General features: G+C 34.8%; 1 long non-coding RNA gene across 1 annotated transcript in view; it reads left to right on the plus strand.

Annotated features, from left to right (window-relative positions):
• The window catches only part of LOC129052906 (uncharacterized), a 161633-nt gene extending 144012 nt beyond the window's left edge, over positions 1–17621 (plus strand). The window contains exons 3-4 of the long non-coding RNA XR_008518048.2: positions 13725–13790; positions 17293–17621. This is a non-coding gene — a long non-coding RNA (uncharacterized LOC129052906). The remainder of the gene's footprint in view (positions 1–13724; positions 13791–17292) is intronic.
• Positions 17622–25294: the final 7673 nt, after the last annotated feature.

Genomic DNA, 25294 nt, shown 5'->3' on the forward strand with positions numbered 1-25294 from the left:
CAGGTGTTCATTTTATTATTGTTTTATAATAACATATATGTTACATGTATTCTTTATGTTTATTATTTATCTATTGCTGCACATTACCCCAAGTCTTAGTGGGTCAGTCATTCAGGAGGAGCTTAGTGGCTTGGATCTGGGCTCAGGGACTTTCATGAGGATTGGTCAGATGTCAGCCAGGGCTACTGTCATCTTAAGAATCGACTGGAGATGAAAAATCTGTTTGCAAGGTTCCTCACACTCTATGCTGGTGATAGCTATTGGCAGGAGGCCTGTTTTTCCCTATTGCACCTGTCAATGGTCTGCTTGAGCTTTCTCATGATGTATCGGTTGGTTTCCCCTAGAAGAAGTGATACAAGAGAAAGCGAAATGGAAATCACAATGCCTTTTCTGATCTAGACTTGGCAAGTCACACACAATCAAACACCTATTCAATGTGGGAGAGAAATAAACAAGGGCATATATACCTAGAATATGGGTCACTGGGGGGCGGGCATCTTGAATGTTGTTTTCAACAGTATGTTTCATATATTACATTCACAAAATTAATTTAAAAAATGTTTCTTCTGGGTAACATCAGGAAGACCAATTAATGTTTCACATATTTTATCTCCTTAATTATGCTGAGTCCTCTGAAAGAAAGAATGTAACTGTTACAGTAATTTTGAGGCATTACCTCACTCACAAGAAAAAATGCCACAGAGCTTATATACAATATTTATTTATGGACTAAATTTTATGAAATAAATTTACCTAAAATTGTTGGGTACCTTGGTAAAATAGGGAAAGTCTCATATCTTACATAGCCATATATTAGTATAATATTACAGAGAGTATTTCCAGCTTTTTTGTTTGGGGTTTCAACACAAATTTTGCTGCCTAACAATTCATCATTTTTGAGGAATGTTTCATTTATTCCATCTGTAATCTATAGTAAGTGAATACAATAAAATGATAGTATTGCATTACTAGGTAAACTAACTTTGTATCGAAACACTAATACATTCAAATTTTAAAGGAATGTTGCAATAGAAATATGCTGTTATTGTGTGTCCAAAGAACGATTTAGCAAGTCTCAATATTTATTTTGAAAACATTAAAGTTAACATTATTTCTCTTTCAAAAATGAATACAATTATTAAGAGTCTGCATAGTTAACGGAATTTTGCATACCCCACACAGCATGTTGATCAGATAAGCCTGATTAAGACTGTGTAGTTTAGTAATAACTTTTCTATGTTGATATAGAAGAACCGTCATCTATAACTCTTCATGAATTCTTTAGGTAGTCATTTTATTTCAATAAATTAATTTATTCAATGACTATTAACTAATAAAATCATCAATTTAAAGGTGAAGAAATACACAAACTTGTTCTAATCAACTGCATCACCTTGCATTAAATCTGAGAAAATAAAAACTACAGGGGAGAGCACCATTTACCTAAAATCAGTTAGGAAGTTTTTGAGAGTGAAGATTAGATTACAATTTAATAATAAGATTGGACATTATGCTAGGTATTTCTGAGATGCAAAAAATTTTCTGCTGCATTCCAGATATAAAACAATTCAACAAGGACACTTACAGAGCTCTAATTATGGTCCAGGCACTATAATTTAAAAAATGAACAAAATTAAAATCCTGCTTTCCAGGAGATGAAAGACATGATACTGACATGAGGAATAGTAATATTTACAAATAATATATAGGAGACTTGCAAACAATAACTACTATAAAAATACAAATGTGGAAAGAAATGTGTGGAAAGAATGTTTGCAAGGAAAGTCTTCAACGCAGATAGGATATATGAATCGGGATTTTTGGTGGATTAGAAAAATTTGGATTGTTGCAAGATAGATTTTTGAAGGACAATGACATGTCAGATGTTAATGAGGCAACTGGTAGTGGGTGTTGTCATCGAGGAAGAGGGCAAGTGGTGATTTAGGCACATGCATCAATTTTATTTGTCACATTTGGCAACAATTTTGCTATTAGCCATTTTTTGTTTTCTTTGGAAACCTGTTTGAAATAGTTATTATCCTGTTTTAGCAATAAGCTGTTTCTTAGAATTCTGTCTAGCACATGGGAAACACTCAATAAATGTTGCTAAAGTTGACTCTAAATTTCAGAAGATGGAAGGCCTTCAACTTATAGAAACAAACGCCAGTGTGCATATATATATATACATTTTTGTATTTGTTGTTCGTCATTTTTTCCTGTTTTTCTTCTAAAATAATTTAAAACCTTTTGTTAAGCTCCAAAATTGTTGGTCTTTATAAATTGAATATATGTTCATTTTTTTCTCTTTGGTAGATGAACCATTATATCATGTCTACTTAAGTAAAAAAAGATATGATTCTCTCATATATCTTGTAAAAAGATTTAAAGTAAAGGAGTATAAGGAAAGCAAGATAAAAAAAGATGGAAGGAAGGGCAAAGTTTGATTTGCATTAAGATATTCTTTATTTATTTTCTATCTACTTTTTTTTTTTTTTTTTTTTTTAAAGACAGGGTTTCACTCTGTCACCCAGGCTGGAGCACAGTGGCGCAATCTCGGCTCGTTGCAGCCTCCACCTCCTGGTTTCCAGTGATTCTCCCGCCTCCGCCTCCCGAATAGCTGAGACCACAAGCGTGCACCACCATGCCAGGCTAATTTTTGTGTTTTTTGTAGAGATGTGGTTTCACCCTGTTGTCCAGGGTGGTCTCAAACTCCTGACCTCAAGTCATTCGCCCATTTCAGCCTCCCAAAGTGCTAGGAATGGAGGCGTGAGCCAGTGCACCTGACCCCTATCTACTTTCAAAACAAGATAAACATAATAAAATCTACTTATCTTGTACCATCTAATATTAAGTGAAAAGGAAAAATATTGTCTTTGTGTTAAGCATGCTCTGTCTCTTGGATTGTAGGAGGTTCTAGGGATTTGGAGGCTGATAAAAGAGAAAGGTATGTCCATCAGATGGCAGTAGAACACAGAAGCTATACAGGGTGATAGGTCTGCATTCAGAGAATGTCCTTCACAGCACAAGACTGTCCAGAAGCTACTGGCACAGGTCAATACTCATAAGGTGAGGAAGACCTGGGAACTCCCTCAGGAAAGGGAGTTTGGAGAGGGGGCTTATATGTGTAGGTGATATCACTCAGCAATGCTGAGCCTCTTGGTCAAAGAGCTCTAGAAGGCAGCAATGGCTTGAGATCGTTTAACCTCAAGATTTACCTAAGCTGTGTCTAGCAGATGTTGGCTGAGGTTTCATGAGGTATGCAAAGCAGGTAGGCTCAAAATGGCTAAAAATCTGCTTGTTTGGGTTATTGTTAAAATAAATGGAATGTATAAATATTTGGGTTTGGTTCCAGGGGTCTTTTGAGCTAGCAGGTCTCAGCCTGCAGTAAAGAAATAAATGATACACAGAGTCCATCTTTGGCTCATTTATGTAGGTTAGATATTCTGCCTTGCATTGGAAGAGCCATGCTACAGGAGAGGCTGGCTACAGAAACCATCTAGTACCCCAAATCTCAAAGGCCTTGTTCATCCAGTAAAGTTACATTAAACCAGTTTGAATTTTTTCAAGTTGATCATATTTTATAAACTAGTTCACTTGACTATATGAGATGAGAAAGATTATGATATGCTTATGATGGCCAATTCATGTTGTAACTCGGAAGTAATTATTTTAGTTGTAAATGTAGTTATAGCTAGATAGTTATATATGTACACATATTTATACACACAAGTGTTTTAAAGAAAGAGGAAGGAACGGATAGAGGGAATATTATCTTTAAATAGTATAAATGGTCTTACTATCAAGATTTTGCTTTGAGACAGAACATGTAATAGATATTTTAAAAGGATGAAAATAAAAGATCAGGTGACATTAGAAATAGATATCACCAAACATGTAATTTGTCCAGAATAAGGAAGTACTAAGTTAGCTTATTTAAATTAGAAGTATGGATATGGGGTTGGAACATAGAGTTAAAAGATCTCAGGAGAGAAGGATATGCTTCATCAAATATTGACCCTAAGCTAAGACTATACAGAATTTGCATCATACCAGAAGAAGCACAGTGTAACGACCACAGTCATTCCTCAGTGGGTTGCATATAAAGACCAGTCAAGACATGAAGAGAAGTAGACAGTGAAAACTGCACAAAAGTTAAAGTAATGTAACAAAAATCAATCAAAAATACCATGAATGAATATATAAAATGTTTCTTCTCTCTATAGAATTCAGTGAATTTAGTAAGGCTTTAAATTGCAATTCAAAATAAGCCAGTATATAAAAGCTTAGGTGATGTTGATTACAATAACTGCCTTCAGTGGATCAAATGGGCTCTTAGTGGACAAGGAATAGTTAATTCTACTTTCAAAATGAGTCACTTGTTAGTAGATTGTACTTTATATCCACTGAGATAATCTCACTTTAATTCTATTAGGTTTGAAGAATTCTAACTTATTCAGAATAATGATGTGAGGGGAAATTAACTCTGACACCTTTCAAGCTTAATTTTTTAAAGTAATTTTTGTAGTGATATTTTGTGGTGAAGATAAGATATGGAAGAGCCTCTGAGGAAGATAAATAGTTAAAATATCCAGTCATTCTGTGTGGTTTCCTGTAGTCAAATACAAATGAGTTCACTTCTGAAGTGATTGAGTTTCTTGTAGGTAAAATGTCCTTAAACAACATTGCCAGTGCTCTCCTGCTTATAGACTAAACTCAGCATCAACTATTTTATTTCAGTGGAATCCAATTTCATTTTAATTGAAATATATTATGTAAAAAGTTAATAATCCATTGAAGTTGCAATTTGCTAAATGGTACCCTGGTGGCTTAAAGAGTCAACATAGCTTCTCAAAATATCGAATATACCACAAGGGAGTAATTTTTCCCTTGATGAAACCAATTCAGTATGTGTGTAACATTCTAGATATTGTTTGCCTATGAAGTCTAATCAGTTTCTTATAAAAGTTCTTTTAGTAAGAAAAAAAAATCAAAATCCAAGACTTGTAAGTAAAAGAGACATTTCTACCAATTCTTCAAATAGAAAAGAAATATGCATTAAATTTCAATAACTAACACACACACACAGACACACACACACAGACGCACACACACACACACAATTTGATCTTTGTCCCCAGCTCCTGCTACAGAAATCCTAAACCCCTTGGAATTTTTGTGTGATAAAGGTAATATAAATGTATTTTCTTTTAATGAGCTAGGACCCTAGATAGGTAGGACCATGGTAGGACCCTAGATAGCTGAAAGATAGGGGTTGGTTGCTAGAAAGACCAACCCTTGGTTAAAAAGAAGCTTGTACTTACAGCCTCGCCTTACTCACCTCTGGGGAAAAGAATGGGGCGGAAGGTTGAGTTAATCACCAATGGCTATAATCATGCCTATGTAACGAAACCTCTGTAAAAGCCCCTAAATGACAGGCTTTGGGGAACTTCCAAATTGGCGAACACATTCACATGCCAGGAAGGTAGCATACTCCACTTCCATGGGGACAGAGGCTCCTATGCTTGAGACCCTTCTGCACCTCATTCTACGGACCTCTTAATTTGACTGTTCACTTCTATCCTTTATAATAAACTGTAATCGTAAATATAATATTTTCCTGAGTTCTGTGAATTATTCCAGCAATTTATCAAACTTGAGGAGGGGGGTTGTGGGAACTCCCTACTTCATAGCCAATTAGGACAAAAAAAGGTGGGATATTTATGTGTGTGTGTGTGTGTGTGTGTGTGTGTGTGTGTGTGTGTATGTGTAATGTTTTTGTCCACAGTTTCTGGCTCAAAACTCCCATAGGCCCTTTTACGGTCTTTTGTTATGATATCGAGGTGCTTTAGGCCTTAGGAGCAAGCCTCAAGAAATAGAATCTTTCACTTTCCCCTGTTTTCCTTTTACCTGCCCAAGATAAGACTAATCTGATTGTGGGTCAAGAGATCCTCATTACAGAGAGGGTCCTACTCTATAACCTGGAGGAAGGAATGCTTCACAGAGAGGCCAAGAAGAATCTGAAAAGACAGGCCTTGCTGGGTTTCCCCACTCAGTCTATTAGGATGAGACCATACTATTTTTGTCCAATCATATTTCTACATTGTTGCCTATCATGCCTATGTAATGAAACCTCCATTAAAACTCAGAAGAACTGGGTTCCGGGAGCTTCCAGAGAGCTAAACATGTGTAGGCTCCTGGAGGGTGGTGTAACCAGGGAGGGCATGAAAACTCTGGGTTCAGGGAGCTTCCAGATAGCTCAACATGTGGAGGCTGCTGGAGGGTTGTGCACCCAGGGAGGGCATGAAAGCTCTGTGCTCTTTCCCTTACACCTTCTCCCTATGCATCTTTTTATCTGCACCCTTTGTAATGTTGTTTATTATAAGACAGTAAATGTAAGTTAAGTGTTTCCCTGAGTTCTGTGAGCCACTCCAGCAAATTAATCACACCCAAAGAGGGGATAGTAGGAACCCCAACCTCAAGGCAGCCAGACAGAATTTCTGAAGGCCCAGACTTGTGACTGTTAACTGAAATTAGGGGAAGTCTTGGGAACTGAGTCCTCAATCTGTGCGATCTGACACTGTGTCTGGGTAGATAGCATTAGAATTGAATTGGTTTATACCCAGCTGGTGCCTGAGGCTTGTGGGGGTGGGAAATTCCCCACACATTTGGTCACAAAAGTTTTCTTCTCTGTTGATAACTGTTGTGGCCTAAGAGCAGAGGAAAAATTATTTCAGTTGTTTTTCCCAAACAAGTGGGTAAACAAGGAACCTGATACTTCTGACTGGCATTGAAATGACGGCAGTCTTATGTGACTTAGCCAGTATCCTATGAAGTCTGACACAAACTCTGGATAGTTAGCGTCAGGATTAAATTGAGTTGAGGACACCTAGTTGGTGTCAGAGAATTGAAGAAGAAATGTTGAAAAAATAAAAATCACATACTTTGTTTCAGGAAGGAAAAAAATATCTCCCATTGTCTCTCTATATATGTATTAAAGTATTTTAAAGCATTTAGACCTGAGATTTAAGACCCAAAAGTTAAGATTTAAAATTTAATGGTCCTAAAACCTGCACTAAAATGATAAAATTGTTCTGTACTCAAATGTAATTAATTTAGATTCCCTGTCTTCGGATGACATAGAATCAGAATATTAACATTGGAAACATCTTAGAAAGGCATAGGGAATAGGCCAGGCATGGTGGCTCACGCCTGTAATCCCAGGACTTTGGGAGGCTGAGGCCGGCGGATCACAAGGTCAGGAGTTCGAGACTAGCCTGGCCAACATGGTGAAACCCTGTCTCTACTAAAAATACAAAAATTAGCCAGGCATGGTGGCATGCGCCTGTAGTCCTGGCTACTCAGGAGGCTGAGGCAGGAGAATCGCTTGAACCCGGGAGGCGGAGGTTGCAGTGAACCGACACCATGCCATTGCACTCCAGCCTGGGTGACAGAGAGAGACTGCCTCTCAAAAAAAAAAAGGCGTAGGAAATAACCTGACTGTGTCACAGTTGCAGGTGCTTAAATAAAAAAGATTAAATTACTTGTTTGAATTAATATAGCTAGAATGCTTGGAACTGGAACTAGAGCTCAAAACTCCCACTCTATAGTTATTTGTCATCATTCTATGTTAGTCTTCATTAACATGTATAATATATTTTAAGACAGCACATATTTCACATATTTCATTACTTAATAACCACTTGAAAACAAATACAGTATCCAAATAAATGTCCAAAATTAGACAAAAAGCCTTTCAGTCAAGATGACAGACCAAATATATAGCCTTTTCTGTTCTTCCTCCTAGGATACCATTAAATGGCAGTAAATAAATGGAAAAAGTACAAATCCACAGCAGAAATAATGGAAGAACAGGGATTTCTATGAATTTTCTGCAAGACAGGATTTCACGGGCTCATGAAGCAATGGAGGAGCACAAAACTAGAATATACATGGAGGGTAATGTAGCCAAAGAAAAATTTGATCTTCCAATCAAAATCGGTAAAAAAATTACTCAAAAAATGAAAGGCTTACCTATACAAGATAAAGTACTAACATTTGAAATGCCAGAAATATTAATTAGAAAAATGATAAAAATTGCAATATTCTTTTCTTGCTTACTGCTTCTCCCATGGAATATAGAAAAATAAGTTAGGCAGATGTGCCAATGCAAAAACTCTTCAGTGGCAAAAATATTTAATTAAAGGTGACACAAGGCATTGACTACCTCAGAAAAAGTGTGATTATACTCTCAGTGTATTCAATTAACTGCAATAAGACATAGAATAAACACAGAAAGAAGAATAACAAAGAATAATACCACTGAATTCTTTGCATTGAGATAATAATTTTTTTGTAATGGAGTAGAATACCACTGTCTCATTCAGATAATTTTTGTCATTAGGTGATTCTGTGAAGGTTTACTTACTCGTCACTTAATTTTTTATTCACACTTAAAACCAACATTATTTCTTATCCCTGTATTAAACAATACTGGGACCAGGAATACTTTCTTTCTCTATCATAAATACTATACTGATACTAAGGAAAAGTATGTTAGCTCTCACACCAAGAACTGTCTGTCCCTCAATGATAAAAACAACCAAATAAAAAGAGTTTTTACCAAGACTAACAGCTTGCTTATCAATATTTACTTCAAGCCCTTGCCTCACTGTGCCTACCAATAGAAAGCTATTATGTCAAAAACTCTGTCCACTCTCCTCACTGTGCCTACCAATAGAAAGCTATTGTGTCAAAAACTCTGTCCACTCTCAACCAGTTCCCCACGTTGCAAGATTCACCTTAAAATCATCCATTTCAGGCCTCTAAAAGCTACAAACATCCTTTCTTTATTTCACCATTTTGAGACATTGCTAAGCCTCTGTTAAGGTGTTCTTTTTTACCACAGTAACTTTAATGAACTTAGACTTGCTTAATGAACAGGTATTTCTGGTGGTCTTCACAGAATGATCAACCAAAGTATCCTGACATCAGTCACTACATAAACATTTGTTATTTCCTTGGTATATGCCAGGGATACCACTGCAATTTGAAAGAAATGATACTAAATAAGAGCCTTTACCCCAGCCTGAGGCACATCCTAGAATGAATCATTTTCAGGCATGAGGATCTTAATAATAAAGTGTTATTCTGCTTTTCTTTTATGCTGGACCTGCCCTCACTTACAGGTTGATACGGTTTGGATCTGTGTTCCCACCCAAATCTCATCTCAAATTGTAATCCCCAGGATTTGAGGGAGGGACCTAGTGGGAGGTGACTGGATTATGGGTGGGGACTTCCCCCTTGCAGTTCTCATGATAGTGAGGGAGTTCTCACAATATTTGGTTGTTTAAAAGTGTGTGGCACTTCCCCCTTCATTCTCTTTCTCCCCTGCTCCACCATGGTAAGACAGGCTTGCTTCCCCTTCACCTTCTGCCACGATCATAAGTTTCCTGAAGCCTCCCAGTCATGCTTCCTGTTAAGCCTGTGGAACTGTGAGTCATTTAAACCTCATTTTTTTCATAAGTTACCCAGTCTCCGGTAGTTCTTTCTAGCAGTGTGAGAATAGACTAATCCAGAGGTATAATTTAAAACTTGGAAATAATTGACCAGATTCAGAGGAACTTTGGAAAACTGGCTCATCTTGACTCATCAGTTTGTATTCACTCTCTATTTGATTTTCTCCTAATCAGAACATTATGGTACTAATCCAGAAAATTAGACCATATAATTTTAAACATTTTTGTAGTCATGGACATATATTTTTGTGGATTCATTCAGTTCAGCCTGGGATACAATGCTGAGATGATTGGTTAAATTTGGCGCATAGCTTAAGGCCATATAATAGAATATACTCCATTGATCCGTAGCAGATAATTCAATCTCATTACTATTAATTTTTTGCCAACTGGCAAAATCTCCCCAGGGTAAGGTCATATTTCTGGCTTGTCTGAGTTCATGAATTTTCATAGTATTTCCAGAAATAGTCTAGCCTCCTAGGAAAACTGCAAAATAGAGCTTGGATGACTGGAGTAATAATAGAAAAGACACCCTTCTCCCCTATGCCAATGCCAATTTGCCCAGCACTAAAATGGATAACGAGACATCAATTTTAGACTTGAAATTATTCCTGTGGCTTATCCTAATTAATTATCAGGGGACTAAATAGTTGCTTGAAAAGTACAAGTAAATGTTGCTCAAGTTGGTGTGATAGTTATTTAAAGAAATTAGTGCTAGCCTTAAAGCATTGAAAGTCCTTGAGACAAAAACAATTTTTACCTCCCTCATTGCCACAATAAGAAAAATATCTGGTTAAAGAATGAGATATGAGTTGGGATAGGAAGGGAGGTTACTTGAAAAAAATCTGAAAAAAAATCCATGTCATTTTCCGCTGGAGAATGGTATTCCACTGGGGTAGTTAAAAGTTTAATTAAATTACAAACTTGAAGTGTCTTATATTTGTTAAATGCATTTATTCATATTCATTAATTACTATCTCAGTCTATTTTGTTACTACTGTAAACTAAATTTTCTGATCTACTAAGTGAGAAAACGAATTTAACTAAGTTGCCTTAAGTCATCACAGGTCTAGTTTAGGATGAAGCCATTTCTGAAAAGCAGTTATTCTAAATCCAAATCCAGTGTTCCTTATTCATGTCAAGAAGTGGGAAACCGTTTTCTGAGTTAGGCATGGAAAAATAACATAGTGTTATATAAGGATCTAGAAGTGAAGTTAGAGGAAGTTGGGGACAAACAAATCAAGAAAGCTATTATTTACTAAGATATGTTCTACTATCATCCTACAGAAGATTAGTGCAATGTTCATCTTCTGCAAGAGCTTTATTAATATCATCTAATTTAATCTTCATTGAAAATTTTTAATGTATACATCATCATTTCTACCCTGGCTACAGTCATGGTTCTTTATGCTCATCCTGCTCCTCTTCCTGGTACTGCCCTGTTCCTGGGAAAAGCAAGAAGGTCATTAGAAGTAGCCTGAATCTTGAAAATGATGAAGAAGCAGTGGAAGGCTCAAAAGTTGAAAATTGTGATGATAATTGAACACAGGTGGAAGTATGTTAACAAAAAATTGGGGATACCAAAATGAAGAATATATATTTGACAAACAAAAACTCTCCATGTATACAAAAAGGACCAACATGATTGTTATCAAAGAAGATTTCAACAGATAATATCTTGTCAATCAAGGGTACAGAAATCTTTGTTGTTGAATTCCAAGATGCTTTATTCCATTATCTTTAAAATTCCAATCTTCATGTCGATAATTTTACATCTTTTCCTTCAAACACAGTATCTCTACCCTACGGTAGGCCAACTTTGGATGTCTTATTATTATTGCAGATCTTAGAGGCAGGCACACATTTGGTCTAAATATAAATATTTTACATGCCCACACAGAAAATCTAAAATACAAATATTTGAATGCCCCCACACACTAGGATTATGTTTTCATCAAAACATTACAATTATTGGAAGAGAGCGTGAGCTAGAAGGAGACACTATCTTCACATATATTTTTCCTGCAGGTCTTGATCGGCTATTTGTTACTAGACTTCTACTAGACATAATCTACTCCTGGAATCTAGGAAGCAAAAGAGATTGGCAGAGAAAAAAGAAAGCTGTGTTTCAAGTCAGAATGACGATGAGTTGAACACATCACAAAATGTTAAATCCGATCAATAAACCTGAACTAGATTATCTCAAAAACAGGCACAGGACATCTCAGTGGAAGGTAGTGAGTAAAATGTTTCTCTGTGCAATAAATTTAGTCTCATCTATACTGTCTTAATGATTATCAGCCTGTGCAGAGAAAATATGTTTCCCAGCTAACAGTAGGTCTTGTGTGTAGATTAAGCAATCAGATTCTATGGTAATAATGTTGCTAAAATTGCACTACATTTACAAATTTAAAAATTGGGTTTCCAAAGCAGGAAATCTGTGTGGGCTTGTGAGAGGGAGAGAGAGAGAAAAAGAGAGGAGGGAAGAGAAGAACTGAAGGAAGGAAGAGAAATAGTCGGAATAGAAGATAGGCTTTAAAAGTTTATATAATTTGCCTACGTTTTCCAGTTAGTCAGTGGTAGGATGGAAATCTTAATTCAGGTCTGATGCCAAAGTCTCTAATTCATGCTGCCTCCACAATTTCTATCACTGACATAATTCCCACAATAGATTATTCCTACTATTTCTCTCTTTCTCTGGTTATAATCTGCTTTAGGTTTCAATAATTATATGCATTATATAAAATCATTATTATAATCAAATATTTATTTACATGTTAGACAAGAAGGCTTCAATTGTTTTATATGAGCTCCATATCTTCAAAGTTGGAATTTTTAAACAAATTTTCTAAATTCTTACACTTCTGAATTATTTTTGTTATTCAGATTATTTGGTATTAATAGGACATCTTCCGTAAGGCTTCCAATTATTCATAACACAGACAAAATCATTGATAATCTACTAAATGCTTATTGAAATTCAATTAGTAACTTAAATAATGCTTCACCAGCTTGCAAAGATGAATGGTGGCATCTATTATGAAGATATTAAAATGTGTTTTACATTCTAATTATCATCAGTAAAGTAAGGAATAAGCACTTTTATTAATCTTGTGGAAATAGCATGAATTTTAATATCAATGAAATATAAATATTAATATCTGCACTCTGTTCGTGGTGTTTATTAAATGTCCCCCAAACTAAAGTTCTGCATATTTAATTTCATTGGTAATTCCCTGCCAGGTTTTAGATGTAGCACATTCTTCAAAAAGTGATCATTTCTACTTAGACATTATGTATAGTCATTTAATCACTTATCCTTTAATTCAACAAATACTTATTACACTTTTTTGGGCCAAAATTTCATCTTGGTACCGAGTTTATAGTCACGAACAAAATAGAAGAGGATGGTGCCCTTTTAGCGCTGAACGAAGCTATAAACAAATAAATAAATATTATTATTTTTCAGGAAATGGTATAGAGAAAAATCAACCATTGCAGGGGAATCCGGATATTATTCAATATCTTTAACAACTGATTGACAAATTATATTCAATAAATGACCACCAGACTTAGCTTTGAAGCAGCATCTTATAGGTGCCCTTCTAGGCAGATTTTTGGGTCTTTGGGAGTAAAGTTGAGGCGTCTGGGCAGCAGAGGTTCATTTAGGGGGCTTGGGAGGCTCTTTCTGACCCTTATGGGAGTACAATAAAATCCCACCACAGCATGCTGTGTGATATTCAAAAGTTTAATCACATAAAGTATGGTGTCATGATATTGTGAGTTTAACAACAAAAAAAGAATATGTTTTTCAAACAGCCTGAACTGCTAAATGCAAAAGAAAAGAGAGTAAAACTTATATTTTACTTAAGTGACTATATACTAAACCTAGGAATTCTGAAAGAATCAGGTGTCCATCACTTTCTAACCCTCCTATTTTCCCCATTCTCCATATAAAATCTTTTCCCAGTTGCATTTAAGAACAGGTTATGAACAGAAAACAGAGTACTATGGTTTGAATGGTCTCTCCAAAATTCAGATGTTGCCAATGTGATAACATCTTTTATAGTATTAAGAGGTGAGGCCCTTGCAAGGTGATTGGACCATTAGGGCTTTTTCCTCATTAATGAAATTAAAGCTCTTAAAAAATGGCTTTATGCAGTGCTCAGGTAGCATGTTCTCTTGTTTTTCTGCCATGTAATGGTGCAGCAAGAAGGCCCCCACCACACACCAAATGCCAGTGCCTTGATCTTGGACTTCCCAGCCTCCAGAACTGTGAGTAAATAAATTTTTGTCCTTTATAAATTACCCAGTCTCAAGTATTCTGTTATACTAGCATAAAACAGGCTAAGACACAGGTGTTGGGAGTGCCAGTCACCAATCGTGCTATATCCAGAGCACATTATTATTGAGTTCTGCTTTATATCAATGTTTTAACTTCTGAAATATACTTGAACATATAATTTATACTTAAGTTGAAACAAAGAATACCGTCTTGTTACTTCTACTCTTTGTTCCTAAGCTTCTTTTATGAAGCAACACAGCTTCTAAAGACAGTTATAATGTCTTAGATTTACTTCTGTGACTTATACTATGAAGAATGCACACACTATTGTGGCAATCATATGAATATTACACAATAAATTTACTGTTAATTCAAATAGTGACCATGAATTTATCTTTTCATGGTTGGCCTGGGAAATCATGACACTAAGGAACACACAAAAATCAAGCATCCATGAGTGAGATAGTTCTGGGGATGATAAGACCAAAAAAATGCATTGTATCAATGCAACACATTATACATTAAACATTAATCAACCTTGTTCATTAATGTCCTTCACCATATCAGTGCTGCAGACCTTTGGCTACCCCACCCCATCCATGTGGGGGTAGCTTCCTTTCTTAGAACACACACACACATCAGGGCCCTTATCATGGTGCTTTCCTCAAAGAATATGATTCCTTTTAAGAGAAATCTGGGCTATTCAGAATATAATGTGTTCGCTGATACATATTATATGCAAGCTGAAAGTATGTATCTGGGTTCTTCTTCCTAAATTATTTGAGAAGTATCCAGTTTTGTTTTCCCCCACTTGACTTCTGTCTATAGTTTCAAAATAATACCATGATTTTGTTTTCATGAATGGTCTCTTTTCCCCCATTTTGACAGATTATTTTCTTCTGAATAGTTTTTCTTTGTCTCTTATTACTGGGTGTTTTTGAAAAAGAAAAGCCTATTTTTATAGCTTTCTTTCATATAGTTTCCCAAGAAAAACATGTACCAATGATCACAAAATCATCACCATCAGAATATTGTCAGATTGTCTGCACCCTTCTAAGGAGGTGGAGAATTTGTTGATTGATTGCTGCCAAGTTCAATACTATAAAGGTAATTTGAGGTTTACTGGGATGGAAACAATATCCTCTATAATTTCTCCATTACTGCTAGTAAATCTGCTTCTGTTATTAACAAGTAATATTTAAATGCATGTCAACAGAGGGACTTTGAAAATCTGGAGAAAATCAAAAGACAATATGGTCTCTAGTTAATTTTAAAAATATTTTAACAGATTAATGTAAGATCCATACAGAAAGTAAAACAAATAAGTACTTGAATCAAGAAATGTAATACTACAAGATCCCCAAGAGCTCCCTTACCAATTTCACGCTTCATTATTTCTTCAGTGTGTGATCATACATTCCTACAAAAATACACTTTTTCTTTTATCTGTTTTTGAAATTTATATAAATAAAATTACACAATTCATATCCTTTTGTGTTTGGATCCTTTATATAAAGTTTGTTGAATGCAGCAGTAACTTATTTAATTTCATCGCTGATGATGTTCTATCAAAGGAGTATGCTACAAGTTATCCATTCTACTTTTGATAAATGTTTAAATTATTTTCAATTCGGGGCTATTATAAAAAATGCTGAAATAAATATTTTTGTATGTACATCCTGGTGTTTAAATGAATGTTTCTCTAAAGTATATGTTTAGGCGTAGAATTGCAGGGCCATTGGATACATGCATCTTTAAAATTACTGAATAATGACAAACTGTTTTCTAAAATGGGTTTACAATTTAAATTCCACACAACAGTTCATAGTAGTTTTCATTGCTCCACATTATCCCCACCAATTAGCATTATCCTACTTTTGTTTCAACTTACCTGTGAGGTATAGAGCTGTCATGTTGTACGTTTACCATTACCCTTGCAACTAATAAGGTAAGCACTTAATATATTTTCACTGGCTATTTGATTTCCTCTTTTATTAACTGCTCAAAATTTTGCCCATTTTTTTCTATTGAGTTGTCTTTTTCTAATTAATTTGTGAGAGTTCTTTATACAAATTGATTGCCAGTTGTATATGTGGCAAGTTTATTTTCCTATTCTGTGGCTTGTCTTTTCATTTTTTATATCTTTTAATGACCAAAAGTTCTTAATTTGTATATTGTCAAACTTATCAGTCTGTTTCTGGGTATTCAGTGCCATTTCATCTTATTTAAGATATATTTACTTTCCAGAATTCTAGAAGACACTATATTACATTTTTAAAGTTTTATTAATTTGTATTTCACATTTAGAGCACTAATCTATGTGGAATTGATTTTTGTTTATTATGTGAAGTAGGGGTTCCATTTGGTTTTATTTCGTAAGGAAAACCAAGTTTCTGAGCACCATCTAAGACTACCGTTTTTTTCACTCTTATGCAAGTACTGTGTCTGTCATTAATCAAGTAGCTGTATATACAAGAGTCATTCTGGATCTCTGTACTCTGTTCTTTTGGTCTATTAGTCTATCTTTGTATCCAAAAGACTTAATAACTATTTTTCGTGACTATATTTCTAGAATTGCCTCTCTGTATCTGGCCTGTTCTATTTCAAGTGTAATGGAGACACAGCATATCAAATTTTATAAAAATTCTGGCTGGGTGTAGTGGCATACTCCTGTAGTTCCAGATACTTGGGAAGCTGAGTCTGGAGGATCACTTGAGCTCAGGAGTTTGAGACCAGTCTGGGCAACATAGTAAGACCCTCATCTCTAAAAATAATAACAATAATACATTGAATCTATAAATAAAGTTGAGGATAATTGGTGTCTTTATATCATTGAATCTTTCAATCCGTAAACATGATATACCCCTGCATTTACATACATTTTCTTAATAAGTCTCAATAAAACCATATGGTTTCACATGTAGATGTATTGGATGTCTTTTGTTAGATTTACTCCCAGGCAATTTTAATTTTATGCTATTTAAATTAAAGTCAGATTTCACTCTTTTGTTTTCTTGTTGATATATAGAAATATGAAATATTTCTATGCATGTTATATATATAAACTTTGTTAATGTCACTTATAGATACAACGATTTATCTGCTTATTATTTTAGATATTCCTTATACACAATCATAACACTTGTGGATAATTACAGTATATTTTTGATTCCTTACATATATTCTTTCTTTCCTTATTGTACTAGCTAAAACATTGTATAAAAAATTGTATAAAAGTTGTAATAATGGTAGTTTTTATGTCATTCCTGTTTTCTAAGAGAAAACTTTTAGTATTTCGGAATTAAGTATGAGGTTTGCATTTTGGATAATTTCTATGGTTTGAATGTCCCCTCCAAAACTCACGTTGAAATTTAATTCCCTATGTGGCAGTATTGGAAGTGGGGACTTTAAGAGGTGATTAGGTCATGAGGGCTTTGTCCTCATGAATAGATTAATCCATTAATAAATTAATAGATTAATGGTTTATCACAGGAATGGGACTGGTGGCTTTATAAGAAGAGGAATAGAGACCCATGCTCTTCCCCCTTGCCACATGGTGCCCTGTGCCATCTTGGGACCCTGCAGAGTCCCCACCAGCAAGAATGCCCTCACCAGATGCGGCCCCTTGACCTTAAACTTCTCAGCCTCCATAATTGTAAGAAATGAATTCCTTTTCTTTATAAATAACCCAATGTTAGGTACTCTGTAGTAAGAAACAGAAAATGGAATAATTCAATAACTATACTTGATCAGATTGAGGAAGTAGCTTTCTATTTCTAGTTTGCCAAGTTTGTTAAATCATCAATGAATATTAAATTTTATCAATCATGTCTTTTATATTTTTTAGGTTGCTTGTATAACATTTTTTAATGTAATGAATTTCTGAAGAAAGTTTGTTTAGGATTTTTACATCTATGTTCGTGACCAAATTTATCTGTAATTTTGTTATTCATACAGTCTTTGTTGCATTTCGGTATCAAGGTAATTTAGAAAAATGAGATTGGAAATGTGCCCTGTTTTCTATTCTCTTAGAGTTTGTATAAAATTGGAATGATTTCTTTTTTGAATATTTTAGAGAACTCATCACTGAAGGCATTTAGCTCAAAATTTTCTTTGTGAAAAAATTTCTGATTATCAATTTGATTTCTGTATTTTTAAAATTATTATGATACAAATATAAAATAATGGACAAAGGGAACAGAATAGAAAGGCCCAAAATAGCACTGAAATAATTTAAGAAATATGATAATTTCTCTTCAGTTAGTTTTGGTAACTTAGCTCTTTGGCAGTTTGAACATTTAATCTAAGAATTCAAGTTATTGCTAAAAAGTTCTTTAAATATCTTATTTTTTAAATAACTTCAAGCATTATAGAGATATTCCCTTTTTTATTATTGCTGTTATTTGTGTCTCACATTTGCAATTTGTTAGTCTCATTTAATTTTTTATGTCAGTCATTTCAAATAGTCCCTAGTTCTTGGTCCCTAGTAGATGTTTGTTTTCTATTTGTTAATATATTATCATTACCATTTGCTTCTAGATTATTTAGCCTATTGTACTGACTTTTTCCCCACCAAATTGACTTGGTTATATAGTTTATTAACTTTTAACCTTTATTTTATTTATTCAATTACTTTTTTTGAGACAGAATTTCTCTCCATGTGTGTATTGCCCAGGCTGGAGTTCAGGGGTGCAATTATGGCTCACTGCAGTCTCAACCTCCTGGCTCAAATGATCCTCCCACCTCAGTTTCTGGAGTAGCTGGAATTGTGCCACCACACCTGGATAATTTTTCAATTTTCTTTTGTAGATATGGGGTCTTACTATGTTGCCCCAGGTTGCTCATGAACTCCTGGGCCCAAGCAGCCTCCTGCCTTGGCCTCCCAAAATGCTGGGATTACAGGCATGAACCGCTGCACGTGGCTGTTTATTTTTAATGTATACATTTAAGACTGTAAATTTCTACTAAGTACTGCTTTCACAACATTCCAAAGGTTTTGGTATGCGGTATATTTTGTCATCACTTTGATATTATGCTCTTTTCTAACTTTAGTTACTGTTGAGAAATCAGCTATGATTTCTGTAACTGTTGTTCATTGAAGACAATATTTTCTTATCTTATTTTAATATATATGCCTTTGTAATTTTAAAGTTTTACTGTAACGTGACTGTGGTTTATTTATTTATTTATATGGTTTGAGATTCATTGGATTTATTAAATTTATGGATTATAGTCTCTCATAAATTCTGTAAAATTCTCACACATAGTCACATCAAGTACTGCTTTGGTCACTTTCTTTCTCATCTAAGTTTTTGGATTCCAACTGAAGACATATTAGGCCTTCTCATTGCATGCTCTATGATTTTTACTCTTTTTGTTCCACCTTTATTTTTTGTCTCTACGTGCTAACTTTTTGATATAGCATGCTGAATTGATTTTTAGTTCACTCATTCTCTCTTCAGCTGTTTCTAATGGGCTTTTTGTATTTAAGTGCAAGTGAGGTTTAATCTCATTTGATCTTCCTAATAACCTTTGAGATTGTTTCTAGGAGTAGTCTCATTACATAGAGAGGGAAATTATGACTTTCAACGATTATGGAATTTTCCCATGTTCTCATAGCTAATGACAGTACCAGCATTATCTTCAGCTGATCAGATTACAGAAGTTTACTTGGAAAGAAACAAGTAAAATTGTTAATAGAGGCCAGACACAGTTGCCCATACCTGTGATCTCAACATTCTGGGAGGCCGAGGTGGGAGGATGGCTTGAGCACAGGAGTTCAAGACCAGCCTGGGCAATAAAGTGAGACCTCATTTCTACAAAACATGAAAACAAAAAATTAGCCAGCTGTGGTGCTGCATTCCTTTAGTCCCAGCAACTTGGGAGGTTGAGACAGGAGGATCACTTGACCCCAGGAGGTCGAGGCAGCAGTGAGCCGCGTTCCTGTCAATGCACTCCAGCCTGGGTGACAGAGGGAGACCCTGTCTCAAGAAAATAAAATTGTGAATGGAAGTGTAAACTGAAGCTTAGGTCATAACTTTATCAATTCTTTTTTCTGCCATGAAAATATTGCCCATGACATAACCAGTTGATACTAATATTTGACACTAACATATTAAATGTTAATGTTTTCAATTGCCTGGAATTTGTATACTATATGTTATGTGTACATTTATTTGTGGTTTAGACATTATCTCTTTCTGTATGCTTAGGCGAGAATGCACAATTTTTTTAACCCTGATATGAGAAAATTGCCAAAGTATATGTTAAAATTATATTGGTTTTACTTTAACTAAAGTTTTATTTACTATGAATCCAAAAAGAGGAAAACATTAAAATTCAGAACTTGATGCATATTTACTTTCAAAAAGAAGAAAAAGGGAGAGGGAAGTAGAGAGAGGGAGGAGGACAGGGAAGGAGGGAGGAAAAGTGGGGGAGGAGGAAGAGGGGAACAACTACCAAATCATGGAATACTATACAGCCATAGAAAGAAAGAGATTTGCGGGGGGTTTTGTGGCAACATAGATAGAATTAGAGACCATTATCCTAAGAAAAATAACTAAGAAACATAAAATCAAATATTATATGTTCCCACTTATAACTGGGAGCAAAACAATGGGTACACATAGATATACAGAGGGAAATATTAGACACTGGTGACTCCAAAAGGGAGAAATGGGGAGGCAAGCGAGGGTTGAAAACTTACTTATTGGATACAATATTCACTATTAGGGTGATGGATACACTAGAAGCCCAAATCTCAGCATCATGCAATATATCCACGTAACAAACCTGCACATGTACCCCCTGAATCTATAAAGAAATGAAAAAGAGATGGAAGCCCCCTCAAAAATAAAATAAAATAAAGGACTATAAAGTTATCAAAAAAAATAAAACACTAAAGAACATCTGGTATAAATTTCATCTCTTTTTCCACCTTGTAGGTAAACCAGGAACTAATTCCACATGATACACCTGATGGAGAAAGAGGCATAGGCACCTCTAAAATCAGAAGAGCGAAAAAACTTATAAGCCTTCACTTACCTATAGCTAACTGAATTAGCACATATTGACACTTCAGCAGAAACATGCTAAATAATACATAGCAAAGCGCTTCTGAGAACATCATGTTCTTTGCTCTGCTGAATCTCACTGTGGATACGCATTTTCAGAACTCTCACCTAAGCATTTTTTCAGCACATTAAAATGGTGCTGTAAAGCACCTTACTAAAATATCAATTTACCTATTCAGAAAGTCCAAGCCTATGTCCCACATTTTTGTGATATATAGCAAACTCTCACTATAATAGACAAAACTAGTTAAGTAGGAATACTTGTCCTTATTTTCTAATATGTGAATTAGGTCAGAGTTTCCCAGAACAGTACTTGTTTAGTGAATGCCGTTATGTCATAGTAAGCAAGTTTACCCTTATTCACACCAAGACCATAAAGGAAGTGTCATTTTGGAAGGAATATTAATACACAGGCATTTATAAAGCTGATTATAAAATCCTATTTAAGCAATATCATTGTTGGTTCCTGTATAAACACATTGTTTAAAACTGGGTATGATCTAAATAAAAATTAATCGTGAACAAATGGTACACACAAAACAACACATATTAAAAGAAAATTTTAGAATTATGAGTTAATTTATTTAAATTGTGGATACACAAAAGCTTAAAATATTAGGATATTGTACAGTATTTGTGATCAATGGGTAAATGCATCATTCAAAAACAAGGAAAGAGAAAGATTATAAGGTTAGAAGTGTTCTTAAATTGTTAAAAATAAAACTCAAATTTGGACAACTACATTTCTGAATATTAGTAACAAAATAATAAATGAGAACAAATAACATTTTTATAATTGGCGAAGTCTGGCATTGTAATGTTACAAAATGAAAGTTCATCATGATCATACCAATAATGTGTGCCAGTATTTTAAAATTTATTTTAACATATAATATATTTATCTTGATAGTCTCATTCTTTTCCTTCTTTCATCCAATGAATGAATCTGAAAACTGTTTTCAGTGTAAATGAGAATATCCTCCAAATTTGATATTGGTCGTGCTTTTATAGTAACTATAACCTGAAATGTGAAACTAGCCTAAGAATATATGATTAAAGATCTGTAGAAAAATTCAAGTGAGTCATTGCACAGAAATCTAAATGAAACATACAATTTTAATTTTCTAAGTGTAAAAGTTTGCTTGGGATCTATAGTCTATTTCAAATAAAAGTGGAAATCATCCTTACATCATCCACTTAAAAGACATTATGTCAGAATGTAGATATGCATTATTTTAACTAGAATGTGAAGTAGATTTTTGCTTCCCACTGTGACTGTGTATGTGCAGAGAGATGTGAGGGAAAATAACTATTTTAAGGAAAAGTGGTGTATGCCACATGTCACCAAACATGCAACCATCTGAATACTTATAATTTACTGACATTTTTCAATTGAGAACAGCACATAGGTACCCTCTATGGTAACCCTTTGCCTGTTGTAACCTGTTAGGGCTTCATGCTTACGTTTTGTGTGAAGAAAGGCTGTAGCTTTAAACCCTTAGAGGTAACTGACTGAATTTAAACATAAAAATTTTGAGAAATAAAAAAGGGTAGCTGCACAAACCTTTTAAAGAGAGAGGCAGAAAGAAAGAGAGAGACTCATTTATGAAGCAGCATCTGGATAAAAAGTCATTACAGAAAATTCCATAGGTTTTTAAAAATTCACTTAGAAATTATCCACTCTGAATGCTAGGTAACTCTCTCTGTTTTCTACGTATTATTATCGAAGTCTAAGCCAATGCACACAAGTCAGATGGAATCAGTAGAACATGGTCAATCAATTATTCACAAATGTTTTAAAACTAACCATTGATTTCAGCAATTTAACTCATGTTTGGTTTTCATATACTTAGGCACAGCCAAAGCAAAACTTTGTTGTGCTCTGATGTCAGACTTTATTTTGATTGCATTCTGTTAGATTTTAATAGCCTGCAGCTGTGTGACTATAAGGGCTTCCTTCAGCTTTCCTAAAAAACAAACTCTACATGGTAGAAGATAATTTCCTTTAGTCTCACTTGGAACCACCAAGTAAGAATATAAAATCATAGCATTTAGCCCCAACTTCCCTCCACTCTCTCAGTTCTATAAAAACAATAAATTCACCAGAGAAATGGTACGAGAAACAAAAATTATGTGATTCTCAAAAGGCACATTGTTTGAGGTTGCTGTGGCAATTATTTTTTTAGAATCATTTTAACACAATTTAACCTAAAAGAAGATACTTGAAGTCTTAAACCCTATTGATTGCTCTGGAGCTGTTATACTTTATTTATCCCTTGTGGGTTATTTCTTGTCATTGTGAAAGCACATCCAAGAAGAGTGGCAACCATAGACATACATTTAGGCTAAGTGTCCAGCAGTTTAAGTAGTATACGTGTTATGGAAAAAAAGATTCTTAAATTATATATAAGTTTTAAAATTGAATTTAATGCTCTAAACTTTGATATAGACTTATATTAACTAATACTTTTGGCCTCACTTTCTTTTCAGATTCTCTTGGTTGTTGAAAAAAACATTTTTTTAATACTAAGCATCTCTCTTTTTCTGTTTTCTTCCTTGTCATGTTGAGGAAATCATTTCTATAGGGATTATGTGTCCAAGATAATAATTAGGAGGCTGGCCAAGAATGACCCTTGAGGCAGATGGATTTCCTTTTCTGTGTGGCTAACTTCATTACCTTCTGTAAACGATTTAGTCTTTCTGTTCTTTATTTTCCCAACTTGCCAATGGGACTAGTTCAAGGAATAATTGTGAAGACAGAATGTCCTTCAAGACTTCTGATTTAATATAATAAAATAGAATTATTGCCATATATCCTCTCTCAAATCTTCTCAAAGGAAAATGTAAAGAACAAACTGGAGAATAAACAATACAACGAATGAGATTTTCAGTTGCACATGATAAACAGTGAGAAATCAGAGCTGAAACAATGATATGAGTTTCCAGTGCCACCCCAGATCTTGTAAAAGTTAAAAATCAGTATTCTGAAAGGCATAACCAATGTCCCTTTGATTAGAACACCTTGAGTTTTAAGGTCACAGGAAAGATTGTTTAGGTCACTGCAGAGGCTGCGGCATGATACCACAGAGCCATAGGGAGAGAGACGTAAAGTAAAGAAAATTATGCATTTGGCAGGCCACAAGCCATTTCTGTTGTTGACAATCTTGTCTTTTGCTAGGGAAGGTGGGGGTGGGATGGGTGTTAAGTGGACAAAGGATGGGGGAAGGTCTGTGGATGCCGAATACTAGTATGGAGAAACATCTTTTCTATAAAGCTTTGCATCCCACATCTAAGCAATGTATACTCCCAGGATAAATAGCCCTTTTTGGAAGAATGTGAAAGAAAAGCCCAAATAGAAAGAATGGACTGTTCAGTTCACTTCACTTCCCTTCCATTATTTGTCAGCATGTAGCCTGCTTCAATCAAAGATGAATAGGAAAGGAACCAAAATAGTACTTATTTATAACAACTGAAAAGGCAAATATAGAACACAAATTATAAAAAAAGAACTGCCTAAATAAATATAGAAATATTCGGGACAAACTATTTTGCACAATCTCTGAAATATTATAGACAAAGTGATTTGTGTAAAAAAAGAACATAAAGAGAATATAAGCATAAGTACTCAAAAAGAGATTGTTAGAAGCAATCTTCTATCTATAGCCAAGTAGGGAAGTCAGCGAGTCTTCTCCCTAAAAAGCAGTTATAAAGCTGAACAAAATTGATTTAAAACAAAAACATTGTCAGCACTCTTGAAATTATCCAAAGGGAAACAACAAATAATCTGAGTAATTTCCTCCAATGCAAAAAGGCAATAAGGAAATTGTCTTAGTCCATTTGGCTGCTATAACAAACACCTGAGAGTAGGTAATTTATAAACAAAAGAAATTTATTGCTCATAGTTCTAGAGGATGAGAAGTCCAAGATCAAGTTACTAGCAGATTTAATGTCTGATTATGGCCCATTCCTCATAAACAGTACCGTCTAGTTATGTCTTCATATGGCAGAAATGGGGAACACGCTCCCTCAGATTACTTTTATAAAGTCACTAATCCCATTTATAACACCTTTGTCCCCATGATCTAATAACCTCCCCCAAAGTCCTCAACTCTTAATGCTGTCACATTGGAGATTAAGTTTCAACATATGATTCAGGGACAACATAAACATTAGAAGCATGGAAGAGAAGAAGGAGGGAAGGAAGGAAGGAAAGAAGAGTAAGTTAAAGGTAACAAAATATAAGAAGAAGAAATGGGCCGGGCGCGGTGGCTCACGCCTGTAATCCCAGCACTTTGGGAGGCCAAGGTGGGCGGATCACGAGGTCAGGAGATCGAGACCATCCTGGCTAACACGGTGAAACCCTCTCTGTACTAAAAATATAAAAAAAACTTAGCTGGGTGTGGTGCCAGGCACCTGTAGTC

The sequence above is a fragment of the Pongo abelii genome, chromosome X (assembly GCF_028885655.2).
Source record: "Pongo abelii isolate AG06213 chromosome X, NHGRI_mPonAbe1-v2.0_pri, whole genome shotgun sequence".
NCBI classification, from domain to species: domain Eukaryota; kingdom Metazoa; phylum Chordata; class Mammalia; order Primates; family Hominidae; genus Pongo; species Pongo abelii.